The sequence below is a fragment of the Lotus japonicus genome, chromosome 4 (assembly GCF_012489685.1).
Source record: "Lotus japonicus ecotype B-129 chromosome 4, LjGifu_v1.2".
NCBI classification, from domain to species: Eukaryota; Viridiplantae; Streptophyta; class Magnoliopsida; order Fabales; family Fabaceae; genus Lotus; species Lotus japonicus.
This window is the reverse complement of record NC_080044.1, coordinates 82,064,111-82,083,769: the sequence shown is the minus strand read 5'-3', so window position 1 is coordinate 82,083,769 and position 19,659 is coordinate 82,064,111. Positions and strand designations below refer to the sequence as shown.

General features: G+C 38.1%; 1 long non-coding RNA gene and 1 pseudogene across 1 annotated transcript; one reads left to right on the top strand and one right to left on the bottom strand.

Moving 5' to 3' along the window:
* Positions 1–100: 100 nt before the first annotated feature.
* On the top strand, positions 101–4,881 carry LOC130714990 (uncharacterized). Its single transcript, XR_009011536.1, has 4 exons — positions 101–604; positions 3,673–3,765; positions 4,384–4,569; positions 4,648–4,881. It is a non-coding gene; the product is annotated as an uncharacterized LOC130714990 (long non-coding RNA).
* A 471-nt stretch (positions 4,882–5,352) lies between these two features.
* On the bottom strand, positions 5,353–11,407 carry LOC130711971 (CRM-domain containing factor CFM3, chloroplastic/mitochondrial-like; annotated as a pseudogene).
* Between the last annotated feature and the right edge of the window lie 8,252 nt (positions 11,408–19,659).

Genomic DNA, 19,659 nt, shown 5'->3' with positions numbered 1-19,659 from the left:
ATCATTCTCCTTAAAAGAAATTTCCAGAACAAAAACTCCAACTTTCAACTCTGAATTTTTTTTGAAAAACCAAGCAAAATTGTGCATTTTACGATACCATAGAATTGACAGCTTAATCCAACCCAGGAACATCTCACAATTCATGTCAACAAGATCTTCGAATACACTAGATTTTGTCAAATGACTAGAAACAAAATCTTTTTTTCTTAAAATCATAAATAAATAAAACACTTAGAATTGACTCTCACAAAAGTTACGAGTGAATGCCCAAAGAGGAAGATTGAGGCCTTTCCAAATATCAGCTTCAATCACGGTGAAGTATACTGTATGTATATACTCTCGAATGAAAACTCCCATGGTTCCAATCATGCAAGCTCTATAGTTCCATACTTCTGGTGTCTTTGTGAACCCAAGAAATGGAGCTTTAAATTCCGGCTGTACTTTTGGAAACTCTACACCAGCAGGGGCTTTGCTGCTGCTTGGACACAGAAGAAGGAAATCCTGTTCTTGTGAGTTGCTGATCTATTCAAATAACTACCAGATCTGCAAGCAGCACCCACATCACCATCAACGACAGAGCACCCAGATTTGCAAGCAGCAAACGGTAAAGTTCACATCTTTATCTTTATGAGGGAAACAGATCAAAAATTAGTGGTTGGGTCGAGTTCTGCAAGCTCTCGATCGTTTCTTCTTCTCTTCTCCTTCACGCCGTAGCCACAAGCCACCATCCCCCATGGGATTGGTTGTGCAGTGGCGATTTGGGATTGCAGGTGGTTTGATGGCGCTGGATGAAGGGGATTTTTTTATGGTTAGAGAGAACTAGGGTTTTCTTTGGGGAAGAAGATGGGTAGGTGAAGGTTGGAGTTTTGGGTGGCTAGCTAGTATTTTTTTGGGGGGAAGAAGAAGGTTGGGGAAGGAGATGTCTAGAACCTGAAGAAGATTTGAAAGGAAGGAGCGGTGGTGGGGATGAAGGAGGAGTGGTGGTGGTTGAGGGAGAGGGACTAAAATTGGGTAAATAGCCAAGTTGGTCCCTGAATGTGTCCACCGCCTTCAACTTCGTCCCTGAACTTTCAAAATGACGCTCGTGGTTCCTGAATGTGTCAAATCTCCCTCATCAGCAGTCCCTGGTTTAAAAAAAACTAACACCGTTAACGGAAGTGTTACTCAGTCCCTGAATCTGAAAAAAAATTATTTCTCTCCCCAATCTTCCTCTACCTCTACCTCTCCCCACCACCATCACCCTCTCTCCATCTTCTTCATCCTTCTTCTTCTTCCCACCGACATCCCCTCCTTCTCACACTCTCCCTCATGAAGACTAAACCAGAGAGAAGTAGCGTGTAAAAGGCAAAATTGACAACCTGGGTATCTTAAAATTGGAAACTTTAACCACCAGCTGAGATTGTGGTGCTGAGTAACACAGATGAAAAATCAAGGAGAACTCATAAAGCTATAAACCATAAACACAAAAAAAAAAGAGGAATTAAGAGAAAGAGGGGTATACACAGAGTAATGAGACAGTCGACACCCTCACACAGACACAATCTTCTTCCATCCTTATTCATAAATAAAAGCAAACCCCTTTCTGAATTGTTTTGTTTGAATTGCTGGGTGTTGTTCTGCCAATAGGTGCGTGGGTAGAAAGTGGTAGAGTTGAGTTAGTGTGGTGGTTTCCCCTCTGGCTTCTGCATGTTTCGATTTGGGATTTGTCCCTTTGTATTTCTGGGTTGTGATGCCCCTAAAAAAAATAAGAAATCTGGTTCTTCTTTCTTCAATTCTCCAAGGTTGTTCATCAATCTCTCGCCAAAAGGTTTCACCGAAGCTGAACACATGATGAGTCCTACCTCCATACTCAACAGCAGGCCATTCTCTGGGTTGAAGAACCCGTTCTGGTGTGAATCAAACAGCCCACAAACCCAACTCTGGGCTCTACGTCGCGGTGGTGGTCGACAGCGAGATGACGCTCCTCGTCGGCAATTCCAGTAGAGACGCCTACGCCAAATCCAAAGCCCATGTTTCCGAGCAGATCTAGAGTGATGAGACAGAACCATCGCCGCCGCCAACATCTCCGGCGAGGTGAGCTCTTCTGTGTGTATTCATGGTGCAAACTGATTATTTTTCTCTTTCTGAAATCTTTGAGTGAATTTTAGGGGGCTGCTAGGTTTGGGTATGTATTTTCTTAGTTTTTAGATGAAGATGTGTGAAGAAGATGAAGGTCTAATATGTTTGTTGAAGGAAATTTTTGTTTTTCTAAGTTTTTCATGATTTAAATGAAAATGTTGAAGAAGATGCAGAAGATGAATGACTGATGAAGGTTTCTGGGATTTAATTTTTTAATTTTTAGTTTATTTTTTTCCCAGGGATGAAGGACTAAATTGAAGCCTTTCAAAAGTTCATACAAAAAAAAAATTCCAAGTCACACTTCCGTTAACGGTGTTAGTTTTTTTTAAACCAGGGACTGCTGATGAGGGAGATTTGACACATCCAGGGACCACGAGCGTCATTTTGAAAGTTCAGGGACGAAGTTGAAGGCGGTGGACACATTCAGGGACAAACTTGGCTATTTACCCGACTAAAATTGCAATGATTGAAATCTAATTTCAATTAAAAAATTATTATTTTTAATTTATATATTATTAAAAAAATGTCACATCAGCTTTCCGTTAGTTTTTGGATGAAATCTGGATGGAAAATCAATTTTGCAAACCGAGGTATTCGTCGGGGAAGTCTAATGCAATTGATTTTTGTTGGGGACCAGAATCGTGAGAAATGTATATGTGGGGGACCAAATGTGCAATTAAGCCTATATTTATTTATCCCGGCTTATATTGCACCGAAAAAAATACCCCCTTATTGTTCCGACCGATTATGAAGCCGTCAGACCTAAAAGCGTTTCAGCTTATCAAAAGGCTTGCATCGGAAAGAGACGTTGCGTCCCAACTTATAATCGATCGGCCACAAGAAGATCGAGACACAATGAATTAAGATGGGTCAGCCAAAGGCGGCTTACATGATCAAAAGTCTCACTTAAAGGGACTTTCCACACTCTTGCAGAGAAAACTGCTAAGGACACTGAGTCTATTATTCATTTACGAAACATACTATTCAATCAAGGATTGATACCTGAGTCCAACAGAGATTCGGAGATTCTCTCCCATACATTGATTTTGACTTGAGCGTCAGAGTGTCTTCTGCATGTATCCTCGCTATATAACCAACAACACCATTGCCGCCTTTAGGACACTCACCAGTCACCACTGCACACCGTCGTCAACTTCGAGAGAGGATCTCGCTAGATTCTCAGTGCACTGTACACTTATATCATTTATTTTTCGTGCACCATTCATAGACCAATCATTTTGAAACTAGACCAAACATAAAAACGTGTTAAAAAAAGTGTTGTTAGCACTCCTTAGATTTATTTATTTAATTTTTTTTTTTGGTCAACTAGATTTATTTTTATTATTTTGGACAATTATAAGAGGACTTATTAAACATTTTTTTGGTCCTAAGATTTATTGAACTTTCAATTTGGGTCTACTAATATACACGAGCAAAGCCCAGTTACTTGGACAAAAAAGCCATAATAATCTTAGCCTACTAGGCCCAAACGTAACATATTTATATCTATCAATAATAAATCGTAACAATATTGTCTGTTGATGAAATTTTCAGCCAGGTGCAAAACCTCCTGCTAGTGTTGGATCCGCGTTCACACAAGGGCAACCTCCACTTCCAAGTCAGCAATCATCTCAGTCACCTTATCCGGTATGCTTAGCTACAACTGATGGTTTAGATATAAACCGTGTTGGTACTGTGAATTTTATAGTAATGGACTTAGGCTCTATGACACCTGCATTATGTTAGGAACTTGGTATTTTATTAGAAAGAATAGGTAAAATCCCTCTAATTATGGTTTTATGGATCTTCGAGGATATGCACCTCCTTACCCTAAGGCTTCAAATCCCTCTCAAATACGTTAAGTAACAGTGAGAGACTGAGGGAAGAAGCTATGTTTTCTATCTTAGAGTTCCTCAGATAATTTTAAAAATCTATTTTTTAACAAAATTTAGAGTTAACTGGTATGTGTTCTCTACACTTTAGTATGATATTGTGTAATTTTCAGATATGGATCCTGTTTGGACACATAGCTGTACAAAATTTATTCCGGACACATTATCATTGCTCTGTTTGAATTTTACAATTGAGGTACTTAGGTAGTTTTGGTTAAATGATGTCCATTTGATCACCCCAAGTTGATTTTGGTGATTTGACTGATAGAAATAAAGCTAAACAACATGAATGTAGAAGCAGTATCGTCCATGTACTCTGTGCTTTATAGTAATTGGTTATTCAGATGCTAAATCATGCCATACTTGCTTGTAGGTTGGAAATATGCCTTTTGGGCATGATTTTGGCAATCAAGGTGGAAATGCAATGCAAGTTGATAGAGTGTCTAGGATGCATGGTGGTCACTCAGAAAACTTAGCACAGCTCTCTGGTCCTATGGGGCCACCATCTTTAGTTTCTGGTCAGATGGGTGCTGCTAATCAGCCTCTTCGGCCTCCTGGGGTAATTCTTGTGAATTAACATTAGTTTGTTGATTAATTTCTGCAGTCTGTTGACATCCTCCTCTTTGTGTAAATACAGTTGACACCAGATATGGAGAAGGCACTGCTTCAGCAGGTCATGAGTCTCACGCCCGAGCAGATAAATCACCTGCCCCCAGAACAAAGAAATCAAGTGCTGCAGCTGCAACAGATGTTGCGTCAATGATGCAATGTGTATATTATAAACTAAGAAAGTTAGGCATGCTTAATCCTTCCAATTTAGCATAAGGTTATTATTCTTTTATGATGAGGTTTTGTGGAAGTTGATACAGAATTCTTGTGTAACAAATTGTAGACCTTTATTATTATTGTTGATTTTGGCACCAATTAAATCATATAGGCCTTTGTTCTACTTTTACGGAAAACCAAAACTCTTTCCCAACTCCGTAACCCTTTCCGTGTGATAATAATGATAATTCGGTGCTGAATTTATATATTCTCCACAATTTGATTTCTTTCGTCCAATAAAGTTGCTAAAAGAGTCTTACACACTGATATGAAGAAACAAACTGAACACTGAGTTATTAGTATTCGGGGTGAAAGAGCTTGATTGTGTTATGTTTTTTTGGTGATCAAAATAGTGTTTCACCCTTGGATTGAGAACAAGGTGCCTGACACTCATTTTACAAGGTAAAATAAGCATCACAACCATTGATTGAGTTATTTTATTGATTTTTTCTAAATAGGTAACTACTATTAATGGTTATGATGCATACTTTACCCGACTTACTTTAGAGTAAAGAGATCATATAATGCTTTATATATTAACTTCATTGAACCCTGCCATACCAGAATCTATAACAAAATAGTTCAATTGATGTAAGGTAAATATAAGTCTATTGTGAGTGCTTTTTGAGCCCGACAACTTTCCTATGGCACTACCCATCGCCCTAAATTTGTACAAATGTTGTTGCTCACATGAAAATTTCATTCTATTGAAAATCAAAATGGACATACAAAAGCCTTCTGCAAAGAGAAGGCGTGTATGTTGGTTTCTAGCTTCCTTGCCACCGTATATTTTGAGAGCAACTAAACATTCCAGATCCAATCCTTCTGCTGAGGCGATCATAGTCACAAAATCTGTCAAGCATTGTGTCATCATCCAATCCTTCTCCATCTCAATCAGTTCAAAGTCACAAGTTTTCATGAGAGTACACCGAGTTTAACAGATTTTAACCCGTTTACTAATCCATCATCCAGCCTACAAGTCACTCAAACCGGTCATATCATTCGTTGAATCCCGAATTACTTCATCAGTCCTGTGAGAGTTTTCGCGGAGGATCCTGATCCGTCATATGTCAACCTGCTTTCAAGGGAAACCCATCATTTTTCCAAGCTTGAAATTTCATAATCCTCATCGCAATCACTGTCTTCCTTGTCATCAAAGTCACCATCGATAACTTGGGGGCTAGAGCCTTCATCCCCACTCTGCAAAATAACAACCAGCAGATGATTAATTGGCATTCTAATCAATCTTTCTCATCCTTACCCTCTTTCAGTTGATAATCAATTTGATGTTACAAACAAATTAGTCATTTCCATATAAGATCCCAAAGCTGGTAATTGACTGAATCTTCTCTAAGATATTGAACTAAAGAGGATTTTATAGTAGGTGCTACTATACTAATCTACCCTTGTACATTAGATGAAAGTTCTCAAAGTTGTGAAGAATTAAGACTACTTGCTATACAGACATAAGGTAAACCTGATGATAATCTATTTGTATGTGAAGAATTAGCGATCACATTCACTTGGGCACCCTGAAATTCTAGAAAGATTTAAATGCTAAAAATAGGTAAATGTGGAGGTGAGGATTAGGTACATAATATATTAAAGAGCAATGGAATCTATACACTCTTTTCAACACACTCAAATAGGCAAGTTAACGTGGCTCCCTCTAAAAACAGGTCAACTACTTTTTAGTGTGTTAAAGGACTAAGAGAGCAAAAACTATTTTTGGAGCTTTTTGATGATTTCAACAAATCACCTGCCCCATAATGTTGAACAACTATAGAAGAACCAGTACTCCTACATTTGAAGTTTTGAACAACTCTGAAAGCCTAAAAGGTTGACACAATATGTCAATGCATGAATGGATAATTTAGTATCTATAGATGTATACTAACAAGAACAGACACATCACACGCAAAGAGTACATTAATTGAAATGTTAAAGGAAATATGCAGCTATAATATATTGGGCTCAGTACTGCTTTTAATTTTTTAAAAAACACAAATTTTCACATGGTTGAAACATAGAGTTTTTGGGCGGAAAATTCACACAACAATGTATTCTGGAGATAACCTAAGTCGGTCACTCTTGGCACAGACTGAAGAAAGTTTTCAACCGTTAAGATTGATAGAAGATTCTCTAATTCAGAAAGCAAAATGCAAAACCAAAGATACATGGGGTGGGGGTTTGTCCCAGTCCCTTCAAGAGATTAGGAAGTAGCAATTTACTGGGTACACAACCAATTATTTATTTTTTAAAAATGCAGCTATATATTTAATGATACGTCAATACTTACAAGTTCTTTTTTCATTTTTTCTATTTTTTTCTCCAGTTCTGTTATATGCTGACTCAGAGCCTGCACAATACAAGGTCAAATATTATCATTAAGATACAAGAAGATAGACAGATCTGAGATTGACATATTAAAAAATTGGAACCTCATGTCGTTGCATGTTTATTGATCGCTGCAATGCTTTTGCCTTCGTTAAAAGGTTTCTAGGCCGCAAACTAATGGGCCGCCTATAATTCTTTCCACGATAGTAGATAAGAGAAAATCCTTTGGGAAGTCTATCTATTGCAACTAGTGTTCCACCACTCTCGTATTCCAGTAACCTAGCTGTGTCTTCAACAAAGGCAAGGGTCTTTTGTTTCGTAATTAATTTAACAAGTTCTCGGTGCCTCCAATGCAGATGCATGTTTTCAATTACACCATCAAGAACACCACGTGTACCTGCAGATTATCATAAACAGCTGTTAGTATTGCATCATTACAATAAAGCATCTATCATACAGCTGAACAATTACCCACCAAGTTGCAAGTATGCCTTCATTGTTAAACCAACCGAGCGGAACATTATACGCTCTTCATCTGTGATTGTTTCCCGATCATCATCAGGAACAGCAGGAACCAGGGATGCTTCTACTTTAGCTAATAGCTTTTCTGCTCTTAGTCTTTTGGCCTGGGCCTGTTCATGCATTTAGAGTTACAAATATGAATAAAGCAGATTGAAATCTCCTGATGAATCACTTAATTTCCTCTGCTTCTGAACTAATTTACTCTGCTTCTCCTTTCCCAGCTTTCATTGCAGGGAATCAAAAGCCTCAGGATAAGTTAAGTAACTCCCTCCTGAAGGTGATAAAGGCAATCATGAAGGAATTTGATCCTCCACTACCTGCTGAAAGATGTTCTAAGACAGAACCTGGAAATTGGCAATGCCCCTTTAAGAAGAATGGTAGCGATGCACAATGCCGCTACCATCAACTCAGATACAAATTTAAGAGAGGTTTTTTTTTGAATTTCTTGTTTACATAAATTGCTCTGAGATCCATTATAACAGTGCTTGTAATTCTCGTTGTAGAGAAGAAAAAAGACCAAGGTAAATCAAGGGGGAAGGCTAAGGTAAATCAGGAGGGAATCATCGAAAAAATTCATAATGCTAAGTCGTTTGTTGAGGCCTATGAGAAGAGATGTGAGTTGGATGACAAAATCCAGAAGATCCAAGAACAAATTCAGGCCTTAGATGGAGATTTGAAAACCTATTCAACTGAAAGAGCTGCGCTGAGTGAAATCATTGAGGAAACTCAGGCAAGGATGGCAGCGGGCAAGTCTGGAGAAGATGAAGAAGGTGATTCTGGAGAAGATGAAGAAGGTGATTCTGGAGAAGACGTGTGATATCATCAACCTTTTGGGCCTATCACACGTCTTCTCCAGAATCACCTTCTTCATCTTCTCCAGAATCACCTTCTTCATCTTCTCCAGACTTGCCCGCTGCCATCCTTGCCTGAGTTTCCTCAATGATTTCACTCAGCGCAGCTCTTTCAGTTGAATAGGTTTTCAAATCTCCATCTAAGGCCTGAATTTGTTCTTGGATCTTCTGGATTTTGTCATCCAACTCACATCTCTTCTCATAGGCCTCAACAAACGACTTAGCATTATGAATTTTTTCGATGATTCCCTCCTGATTTACCTTAGCCTTCCCCCTTGATTTACCTTGGTCTTTTTTCTTCTCTACAACGAGAATTACAAGCACTGTTATAATGGATCTCAGAGCAATTTATGTAAACAAGAAATTCAAAAAAAAATCTCTCTTAAATTTGTATCTGAGTTGATGGTAGCGGGCATTGTGCATCGCTACCATTCTTCTTAAAGGGGCATTGCCAATTTCCAGGTTCTGTCTTAGAACATCTTTCAGCAGGTAGTGGAGGATCAAATTCCTTCATGATTGCCTTTATTACCTTCAGGAGAGAGTTACTTAACTTATCCTGAGGCTTTTGATTCCCTGCAATGAAAGCTGGGAAAGGAGAAGCAGAGTAAATTAGTTCAGAAGCAGAGGAGATTAAGTGATTCATCAGGAGATTTCAATTAAATTAACGGCAAGTTGAAAGGAGAGGCAGAGGAGTAAATTAGTTCAGAAGCAGAGGAAATTAACTGATTATTTTAATTAAATTAACGGCAAGTTGAAAGGAGAAGCAGAGGAGTAAATTAGTTCAAAGTTCTAACAGATTTTACCATCAGCCATGAGCTTCTCTTCGTTTGACGGGACCAATGGAGCCTTATTTTCGAACTGATTTCTTCATAGGTTGCTGATTGGACGAAGAAGGTGAAGATGAAGCAATCACCACCGGTTTTTGTTTCTGAACTGATTTCTTCTTCACAGGTCGCTGAGAGGAGGAAGAAGGTGGAGATGAAGCAATCACCACCGGTTTTTGTTTCTGAGTCTGCAGAGGTTTGTTGCCCAGATTTCTCTTGATAGTCAATTTGGTAGGTTTTGGGTTGAGGGGGTGGGAAGAGATTTGGTGGGAGAGGAAGCCATCTGAGAGGGAAGAGGAAGGGTTTCAGGGAGTGAACGTGTTTCCATCTGAGGGGAAGAGGAAGGGTTTCAGTAACAGGAACTATTTCAGAAGAAGAACCATGTTCGGGAAGAGAATGACCATGTTCGGGAAGAGTATGGGTTTCCATCTGAGGGGGTAGAGGAAGGGTTTCAGCAACAGGAACTATTTCAGAAGAAGAACCATGTTCGGGAAGAGAATGACCATGTTCGGGAAGAGTATGGGTTTCCATCTGAGGGGGTAGAGGAAGGGTTTCAGCAACAGGAACTGTTTCCGAAGAATTCTCAACCGGCTTCATTTCTTGAGCTAGGGTGGTAATCAATGGCGGATTCTTCTTGAGAAACAAAGGTGAGGAAGAAGTGTGATATTTGTAACCAGTAACCTTAGGTGGAAATAAATCAGCATCCACAGGAAGTATTCCTGTACCCCACCATTCAACAAAATGAGGACCAAAATCATCAAGCATCCTGTCGAACTCTGCTTCCTCCGGTGTCATATTCTGAGGCTGTTGTTGATTCCACCAAATTGGATCACTCTTTTCCGGCAAAGAGGAAGTTGTGTTACTATCCAGAGAGACATCTGTTACAAGAAGGCGATCATCACCTCCCTTTCCATTCCATTGGTTGCTGGGAATTGGCCCTTCATAATTCCTACCACGATACACCCACAAAACACTTCCTGAGCTTCATATAATTAATCCTCTTGTTCGGCGCTGCACATAGGCACAATATTTCAGTTCACAAGTTCAGTATCACTGTAAGAAATGTAATATCAAACCATTCATTATGTGGCTTCATCCAACAATCAATCACTCAGTAACAATTGCCTTCTTCCATTTTCTCTTTCCATCACAAATATAATATCAAATCATTCATTTATGTATCTTATCCAACAGGTTAAGTGGAAAAATTGGTTTATGAGATTGACAATCACAAAATGTTACATATAACATAACATAACCAACATTACAATACATCTATGTATGTTTGTGTTAGAAATTGAGCAAACCATGAAGCACACCACAAACTGAAGTTACTAGTCATAATAATTACATGATATGATGCAAAGAGAAAGGGAATGGAAAGGGAGCAACCTCTACAATTTGTTGAGCCAACTTCATATTCTGAGCAAGGAGCTCATGAAACTTGAGCCTGACCACCTCACAGTTCCTCCAGTGATGATGAATCTTGTGGAGCACAGCCTGCGTGAGACCAGCTTTAGGGACACTGACCCTCTCCTTGACAAGCATCCCCACTCTCCGCAACCGCTTCACCTCATCCACCCCAAGTGCCAATTCCGCCAAAGATGGAGCCTTAACCGTTTTCTTCCTCAACCCTTTTCCTCCCTCATCCTCTCCACGCACCCGCGGTAGCTCCTCATCATTCTCCCATGGCAGCACCGTGTCCACCGCCATCGGAGCATCAGGGCGAACCCATTCTCGCCGCAAAAACCCATCATGCGGAGGTGGTTCGTCTTCATCGTGGTGGGAATTTGAGCCTAGTTTCCGCAAGCGGTGAACGACTCTGTCGATGGCGTTGAGGGGTTTGGAGTCATCGGTGTGAGGAGGAAAAGGGTCAAACAAGTCGTCGTCGTCGTGGGTGGTTGGTGGTGGTGGTAGGGAGGACCATTTGGTGAGAGAAGGAGGTTTGGTTCGGAGAGAAGAGAAGGAATTGAGAGTGAGAATGCGAAGGTGAAGGTGGAATAAGCTGGGAAATGGGAAGGTAGGGATGGCAATGGGTAGGGTGTGGGTAGGGTACTATAGTACCCATTCTCATACCCGAATTTTCAAAAATTACCCGTACCCGTTCCTATACCCGTGTGGGTAGCAGCCTGAATGCCCGTTCCCGTACCCTGTGGGTATCTATATGCCCATACCCATACCCGTTACCCGCAATTTAGCAAGCGAAAATTTAACTTTCTTTAATAAAAAATTAAAATATAATTGTTATTATAAAATAAAAAGCATAAATTAAAAATACAAACGATCATCCGAATATTTAAGAATAAAATCATTGGAATAGGTATAAATTTTAGAAAAAGAATAAGCGAGAATTGAAGCTTTAAATTTATAAATTTAGATTAGTGATAAACTCCTAAAGTTGTCGGTTAATAATTTATTTTAAAAATAAGTGGAATAATTATGATTTGTATACATAATATTAAGACTTCACTTACGTATTTTTTAAAAGAAGTTAGGAAGTTATACTTTAAGTTTATTAACATATACTACCAATTATGTGTATGCATATGTATAATATGTGTGCGGGTATGGGGCGGGTTGGGTACTATAGTACCCATACCCGCACCCGTACCCATTAGTTTTTGCGGGTATTTACCCATACCCAACCCCATACTCATTTAGCGGGTTTTTACCCTACCCATTGTGGGTATTTTTTACGGGTACCCAATGGGTCTTGGACCCATTGCCATCCCTAGAAGAAAGGTTCCTGTATATATATGAAAGACATCAGTAAGATATAATCTTTTGCGACCAAAATGAATCCGTCACAAAATTTTCATCAGCGTATTTGCGACGGAACATGGTCCAGAAACTCACCGGCTAACAACAACACGAAAACGACGTCGTTTGCGACCCCCCGTCGCCGCCGCTCAGTTCTCGTGACAAGGAGGACGATGAACCGTCGTGGTTTTCGACGGAGGCGATTCCAGAGCCACCACCGATCCATTTTCCGGCGTGCCCGAATAAACCGTTATTATGGGGTCACACCGACGTGGATCCGTTACTGTTCGATCTGAGGAGCAGCGAGTTTCGTGAGTATCAAAAGTCTTAATTAGAATTTAGAATTGTTAATTTATTATTTTCTGGAACTTACTACATTTTCTTTTTTGTCCCAATAAGAGTTCTAATTTTTTCATCCAAATTTTGATTTTGGTAGCTTATTTGAATTTAGGATTGTGCGTTTGGACCTAGGTCCAGTGGTATCATCAACCTTTTGGGCCTATCGCACGTCTTCTCCAGAATCACCTTCTTCATCTTCTCCAGAATCACCTTTTTTATCTTCTCCAGACTTGTCCGCTGTCATCCTTGTCTGAGTTTCCTGAACACAGGACCTGGGGAGGGTGCTGAAGTTACCTTACCACTAAACCAGCTCATGATTTAATCCTTGGTGCACACAAAATAATATTAGTAACGTAATGCATTGAATGTGCCATAATTACAAACTTTAATTTTATTCTATTACATATTTTTTCATATATGTCAAAAAAAGAAAAGAAAAAAACCTTTTGTATGCCTAAATTTCATATGTCCATGTTGCATTTGTTATTATTTGTGTCCGTGGCATCAGAATTTTTGCAATAAATATTTTTTTTAATGCAAATCACTTTTTTATTTATTAAAATTGAATTTTTTTCATTGGATTCTAATATTTCTTTAACGGTAGGTCTTATAACTCACCTCACAATAATAATAAATATGCATTTTTAAAGATAAAATATCATTTGACTAAAAAGATTAAAAAAAATGTTATCTCTCTTAATTTGACAACCATTTTAAAAGCATTTATATTTTCATGAATTTTATGGGATTATGTATTTTCATTTTAGATTTGGAGTATGAACTTGTGAAGTATTATTAGTTGATATTAATTTTTTTTTAATATTTACCGGTTCAACCAATGACCCAGTGGTTAGACCATTAACCTATTGACCCAGTGTCCTGACCGAGTTGATCACCATGCCGAGTTTAATAACACTGATTGTAACAACTCAGATTCAATTCTATTTTAATATATAAAGTAGTTGCATAAGCTTTTAGTAAATTTACTCTTTGTTAGTTTCAAAAAAAAAAATACTCGTTGTTCGTTTTCCTTGATTGTGTCAGCCGTTCGGACAAATTTTACCTGTATCTTTAATCTTTATGGCCTCAATTGTGGATAAGACAACTAATTTTGAATTTATCTGCGAACCATTTTTATCCCTAATATGGAGAGCGGCAAATCAATAAGAGTCTCGATCACGCTTAAGACAGATAAACGCCTCATAGGAAGCCCTCTTATGGAGAGCGGCAACCTATATAAGCCTTACTCAAGTTTGATTAATCCCTATATTGAAAAAATAGCCAATCTACCCACCTAATCGTAATTAAATTAAATATATATGTTTACAATTTGATATCATTAATTAGTTCTAGCTCAGTAGTTAGCCACTTTATATATGTCCTTCATGTCCCTGGTTTGACTCCCAGTGTATTCAATTTTTAATGATTATTGCAATTCCAACGCAATAGCAATTCTAAGCAAAATTCCAGAGCCACACTGATAAGTGTCAAATCTACTTAATTTTCATATCATTCTTGGGCACTTATTTAGGTTAGAAATGTGAAACAGATATCAAATTTACCCTCAATTGTGAAGATATGGTTTACTAGAATTCCATGTAGAATTTAAGTGTTAATTATCAAATTTTGGTGTAGGAATGAATTGAGAATGAAAATTTGCTTCAAAGAGGCTTGAATCATAAGAAAGCATCAAAGAATAGTGCTTGGCTCAGAAGTTCGCTCAAGCCATCTTGCAACAGAAGGTTTTGAGTGCTTGGCTCGGAAGTCTGCTCAAGCCATCTTGCAACAGAAGGTTTTAAGTGTTTGGCTCTGAAGTTGGCTCAAGCGAACATTTGGTCGCTTGAGCGGTTGAAAGGCGGTTCTCAGTTCTTCCTTCACGTTAAAGAAAGAGTTCGCTTGAGCGAACTTTGGACCGCTTGAGCGAAGAAATCTGTTATAAAAAGAACACACCATCGTATTTTACAGGGGAGAGCGGAAAAATTAGGGAAAAAGACTACATAACTCGTAGAACAAAGGTGAAGAAGATAGTTTGGACCTCTTTGATCATCCATCGACGTGGGAACGCTCGGCGGACATCACGGATCGTCATCATCTTCTTGTTTCTCTTTGTAAGCCTTAAAGCATCCATGGAAATGGATTGCTAAACCCTTTGTGTTGGGATTGGATGTAGTCTTTTAACTAGAATGTATTCACTTTGATTTCCATGTATAAATTCATGTTTCTATGTGATGATTTCAATGATCTATCTTGATCTTAATGCTAGTTTTAGAGTGATCATCTAGAACTTGATGTTAGATTTGATAAATTGGTGGAAACTACTTCATTGAATCTGAAATAGATGAGATCATCTATTGAATCTAAGGCCTAGGAATAGGGTTAGCTCAATAGTCATATAACACCTAAGTTTAATGCTACTTGCTTGCTTAATTATTCAAGGAATTGATGATTAGTTAGTAAGTTGTTGATCTCTTTCATGAGGGAACTATGAAAAAGATAAGATGTGGTGTGATGGAATCGAACATAAGACATGGTTTGTTTATGGAATCATAAGAATACTGAAGAGTTAGTTGATGAACTCCAATTCCAACCGTTTTCTCCGCTTGTTTACAAATCATTTACTATTGCTTTCTTTTAATTTTGCAACGTAGCACAAAACAATCAACTAAACATTTCTTGACTCTTTGCTTAAGTGATTTAGCTAGAGAACGACATTGTATTCCAATTCCCTGAGGACGATAAAAACCCTTTACTATACTACAATTGAATCTTGAAAGGGATTTGAAAGTAGTTGTCGTAAAAATCTTTCAACACACACCTAACTATTCGCTCTTCTACTGAGTGTCATAAGGCGGTTGCTTGTATGAAGCAAAACGCTGGAAAAATTGAAAAATCTAGCTCGCAGGAAATTGGGAAAACAAATTAAACCCACCGGAGAAGCTCATTGGAGGGGCTGCAATATCAGCTCCATGTTGCACAATGGTTGGTGATGCCATAGCTTGAGAACTTTCAGTGTTGCGTTTAACATCCTTTTGGGTTCTTCTATCTCCCACCTAAAATTCATAGCCAAGTATAAACCATAAACAATGATTTTACAATAATATATGCCATTGAAATTTATACAACATAGTAAATATGACATATAACATGCCTTTCTTTTGCCTTTGATTGTACTCCTTGAAATGGGCCCTCCATTATCTCCTCCTAATGATGACACAAGCTGCATACAATTCAAAATATAAATGTCATACACATGGTAATTAGCTGCAAAATAAACCAATACAAAAATTATACAAACAACTTACAGTATCAGCAGTGCTATCACCATCAATTTCAACAGATGAATCTTTGTCATCTTCTTCAGCATCTGCAACACTTTCTCCAACTTCATTACCCTCAAATAATGTAGGACATGTTCTGATTGTGACCACCCTTCCTACAATAAGAGCATAGCCATTTCGTCTTCTTATACTTCTTCTTCCGTGGAGCACCTCTTGTTTTCACAACAGCTGGGTCACCAATGACAAATAAATTGGTTGCAGCAGAATTGAGATGACGGCGTTTCTGAAATTTAATCACAAGGTTGTATATGTACTCAATAAAATTTGAGAAATCATAAGAGTCATCAACACCATATTTACTCAGAAAGTTGCATGCAGCAGAAATTGCACCTCTACGCAGCATTTTCATTCTATCAGTATCAACCTCCATAACAGGGATAAAATGTAATGAATCAGCCTTTGCAGTCTTCAGCCACCTTTTGGAAACAAGATTAGCAGGGAAATCATTCATCTTCTCAGTTCTCATAGCACATATAATTTGAGAACAAGGTATGCCAACATATTCAGAAAACCCACAATCACAATCAAACACGTTCTGATTCTTGTCATAAATGACCAAGAACTGAGTGTTTGGATGACCACAAATGCTAAACTTTATCATCACTGTGGTACCAAGCTCTGATCGTTCAACAAGATTAAGGTTAAGAGCTCGTTGAATCATATGTCTGACTTCCCTAAACATACTCAATGTCAACAACTTTGCAGCTCCTTGTTCAGTGCGACTCAAAGCAGTAATCAAGACAGGCTCACCATAACTGGACTTAAAATCAGACGCTAACTCATTATGCTTGTACTCCTCCATAACTCTCTCAAAATTATAAATGAAATCAAGGATGCTATTTTTGCACTGAACATACCTCTTAATAAAATAATTAATACCTTCACATAGGGAGATTGTCCTAATACCAGCAAAAAATTTGTCTCGCATAAACGCACTGCCCACATCTCCTTAGTTTCATAAATTTGTTTAATCCATTTCTCCTTAGCAATACCATACTTTTCAATCACTTGCATCCATTTAGTTTCAAAACGTTTAGGAGTGAAATTCCCATAAATCAAAGACTTAAAGTCATTTAAAAATTTGGGAATTTTAATATGCTCATTACAACTTTGCTGAATATGCCATCCACAAAGCCTATGAGTAGCATTAGGAAACACAACCTTTATTGCTTCACGCATATATTTGTCTCCATCAGTCACAACAGCTTTGGGTTGCTTTCCAAACATAGCTTCATCCAAGGCTTTCAGGACTCATTTGTAAGTCTCAATGGTCTCATCACAAACCAATGCACATGCAAAAATTGTAGTCTCCTTGTGATGATTGTAGCCAGAAAAGATAACAACCGGTTTGTTGTACTTGTTCTTCTTGTAGGTGCTGTAAAAAAAATGACATCTCCAAACACTTGGTAATCAAGGCGACTTGTTCCATCGCACTAAAACAAGTTTTCAAGATTTTTGATCTTGTGAATTTGAAAAAAAAAAATGAGATCCTTCTCCCTCTTACGCTGCAAATAACTCAATCCACTGGCTGCATCTCCAGCACCTAAACTTATCCTTTTCTTCTTATCAACATGATTATATAAGTCATTTTTCAGAAAACCCACCGATTCATGCCCACCTTTCTGACCCATCAAAAGCCCCATTATGTTGCAACTTCTCACACCATACAACTTTAGACTGTCTACTTGAGCCTTGTCACCATCAATCAACCCCTTGAATGAGGGGATTAAATGAACTTGTGCTGCAGGTGTCAACTCATGATTGTGTTATGGTTCAAAGTGCACAACCTTCCACTTGCATGACTTTGCATCAAAACAGACACGGAACTTTGCTTGGCAAGAGACTCTGGTAACAGGCTTTGCTTCTTTGACTCGGTTAACCTTATTCACATGCTTCTCATGTCTCTCACCTTCCCTATTACACACCAGTTGACGACTAACAATATTACCGTTTGCATCACACTGGCATCAACATTCCTTGCACCAAAACCTTTGAAATAGGCATAGTGTTGGTAAAAGTCAACAGCATCCTTCTCAGAACAAAACATCAGCTCCCTTATCTCATTAGCTGTCAAGTCAGGGATTAATTTGCAACGATCTGGACTAGAATTCCCATTATTCCCATCATCAGCCACAGCCTCACAATCATCATCCTCACTCATTCCTCCATCAAGACCTCTACCATTAGATAAGTTAGTAAAGAAATATTCGTTCACATTAGCCATGGCAGCAAACCTGATTTTCCAAAATCGTTGCAAATAAGTACAACACAAATATTTAAGAAAAGAAAACCTGATTTTCCAAAACAACAAAATCAATTTTGTAAACAAAGAGTTATGAATCGAAACCCTAAACGAAACACATTTAATTCCGATTTTAGAACGAAAAAACCCTAAACCCAGATTCAGAAACACACAATATAATGACCTCTGAATTTGAAATCAAACACTAGCAGCGAAGAATAAATTAGGACAATGTGATTCCCTAAACCCTAAATTTCAAAGAACGACAGCAGCGAAGCACGAAACCAAAAATACACACTTATATGAACGATAACAAACGCACCTTGCTATTTGATCGTTGACAGACAATCGAGATGGAAGATGAAAAAGCTCGAACGACAATGGTCCTCCTCTGCGAAATACGAACGATGAGAACACTATGAACTGTGTAATTTAAGCTTCCTCCTTGCTTAGTGGCATGGAACCAGACCGGGTGAAAAATCGATTAAGGAGTGTGGAAGGTGAAGAAGCTGCTACTATTTATGGTTCAAGGAGGAGGAAGAAGACAAGGTAATGGTTTAAACTCAGAATACGAATAAGCACTTTGATGGTAAAAATTCTCACTCATGGTTAAAAGATAAGATGCAACTTTCAAACAATTGCTAAAAGACCCCTCTCAAAATAAAATATAATTCATTTTGATTTTCTCTAAAATAATTGAAATTTGAACAGAGACGAGAATGTGAAAAAACTAATACACGTGGCAGTATATTATTTGCTATAAGGCTTGGAGGCACCACACCCTTAAAAATAGGGAGGCACCACAAAATTTGCCAGTTTTAAAATGCTAATTAATGACAACTTTTTCAGTTTTTAATTATTCTCCAAATTTACCCTTTTCTACCCACTTTACACACCAACCGTCCTTCCCCAAAGTTTGTTTCTTTCGTCTTTTGCTTTTTCTGAACCGGTGCAGGAGCATCTCTGACACATTCCTTCCATTGCAGAGGTACATATGCATTTTGATATTATTTTCTTAGTTCTTCACCTTTTCTTTTTAACCCAAAAATAGGATTCACTTGTGCTCGTAACACATGTTTTTCAATTGATGCTTAAGAACAACTTTTCCTTTTAAGCATAACTACAATTGATTCTGGATTTGCTTATTTTTTTATTTATAGTGAAACTTATCATTAGCGTTTGTCCGTAAATTTAAGTTTTAACAAAATTATATTGGTATGGTTGTCAAGATTAAGGCATGAATGTGGTAAACAATGCAACTGTGGAAGAAAATGAAGAGCTTGAAGCAGGACTTAGTGAGCAAATTCAAAAGGTGGGGATGAATTTAGATTCTGAAGAGAAGCTTCATACTTTTCACAACAAGTATGCTTACGAAGCTAGATTTGGGGTTTGTAAAATGAGCACAAAAACGAAGGGTGAAGTCAAATATTACTCACTTGCATGTTCCAAAGGAGGTAAATATGTATGTAAGACAAGTTCTTCTAAGGTGAGATTATCGACCAAAACCGATTACCAAGAAAAAAATACATTTTTTCAGGATCCTAGGGCGCTTGCCATCCTTTATCAGGTGATTCATAATTTTTGTAACACACAATGTAATGTTTGTTTATA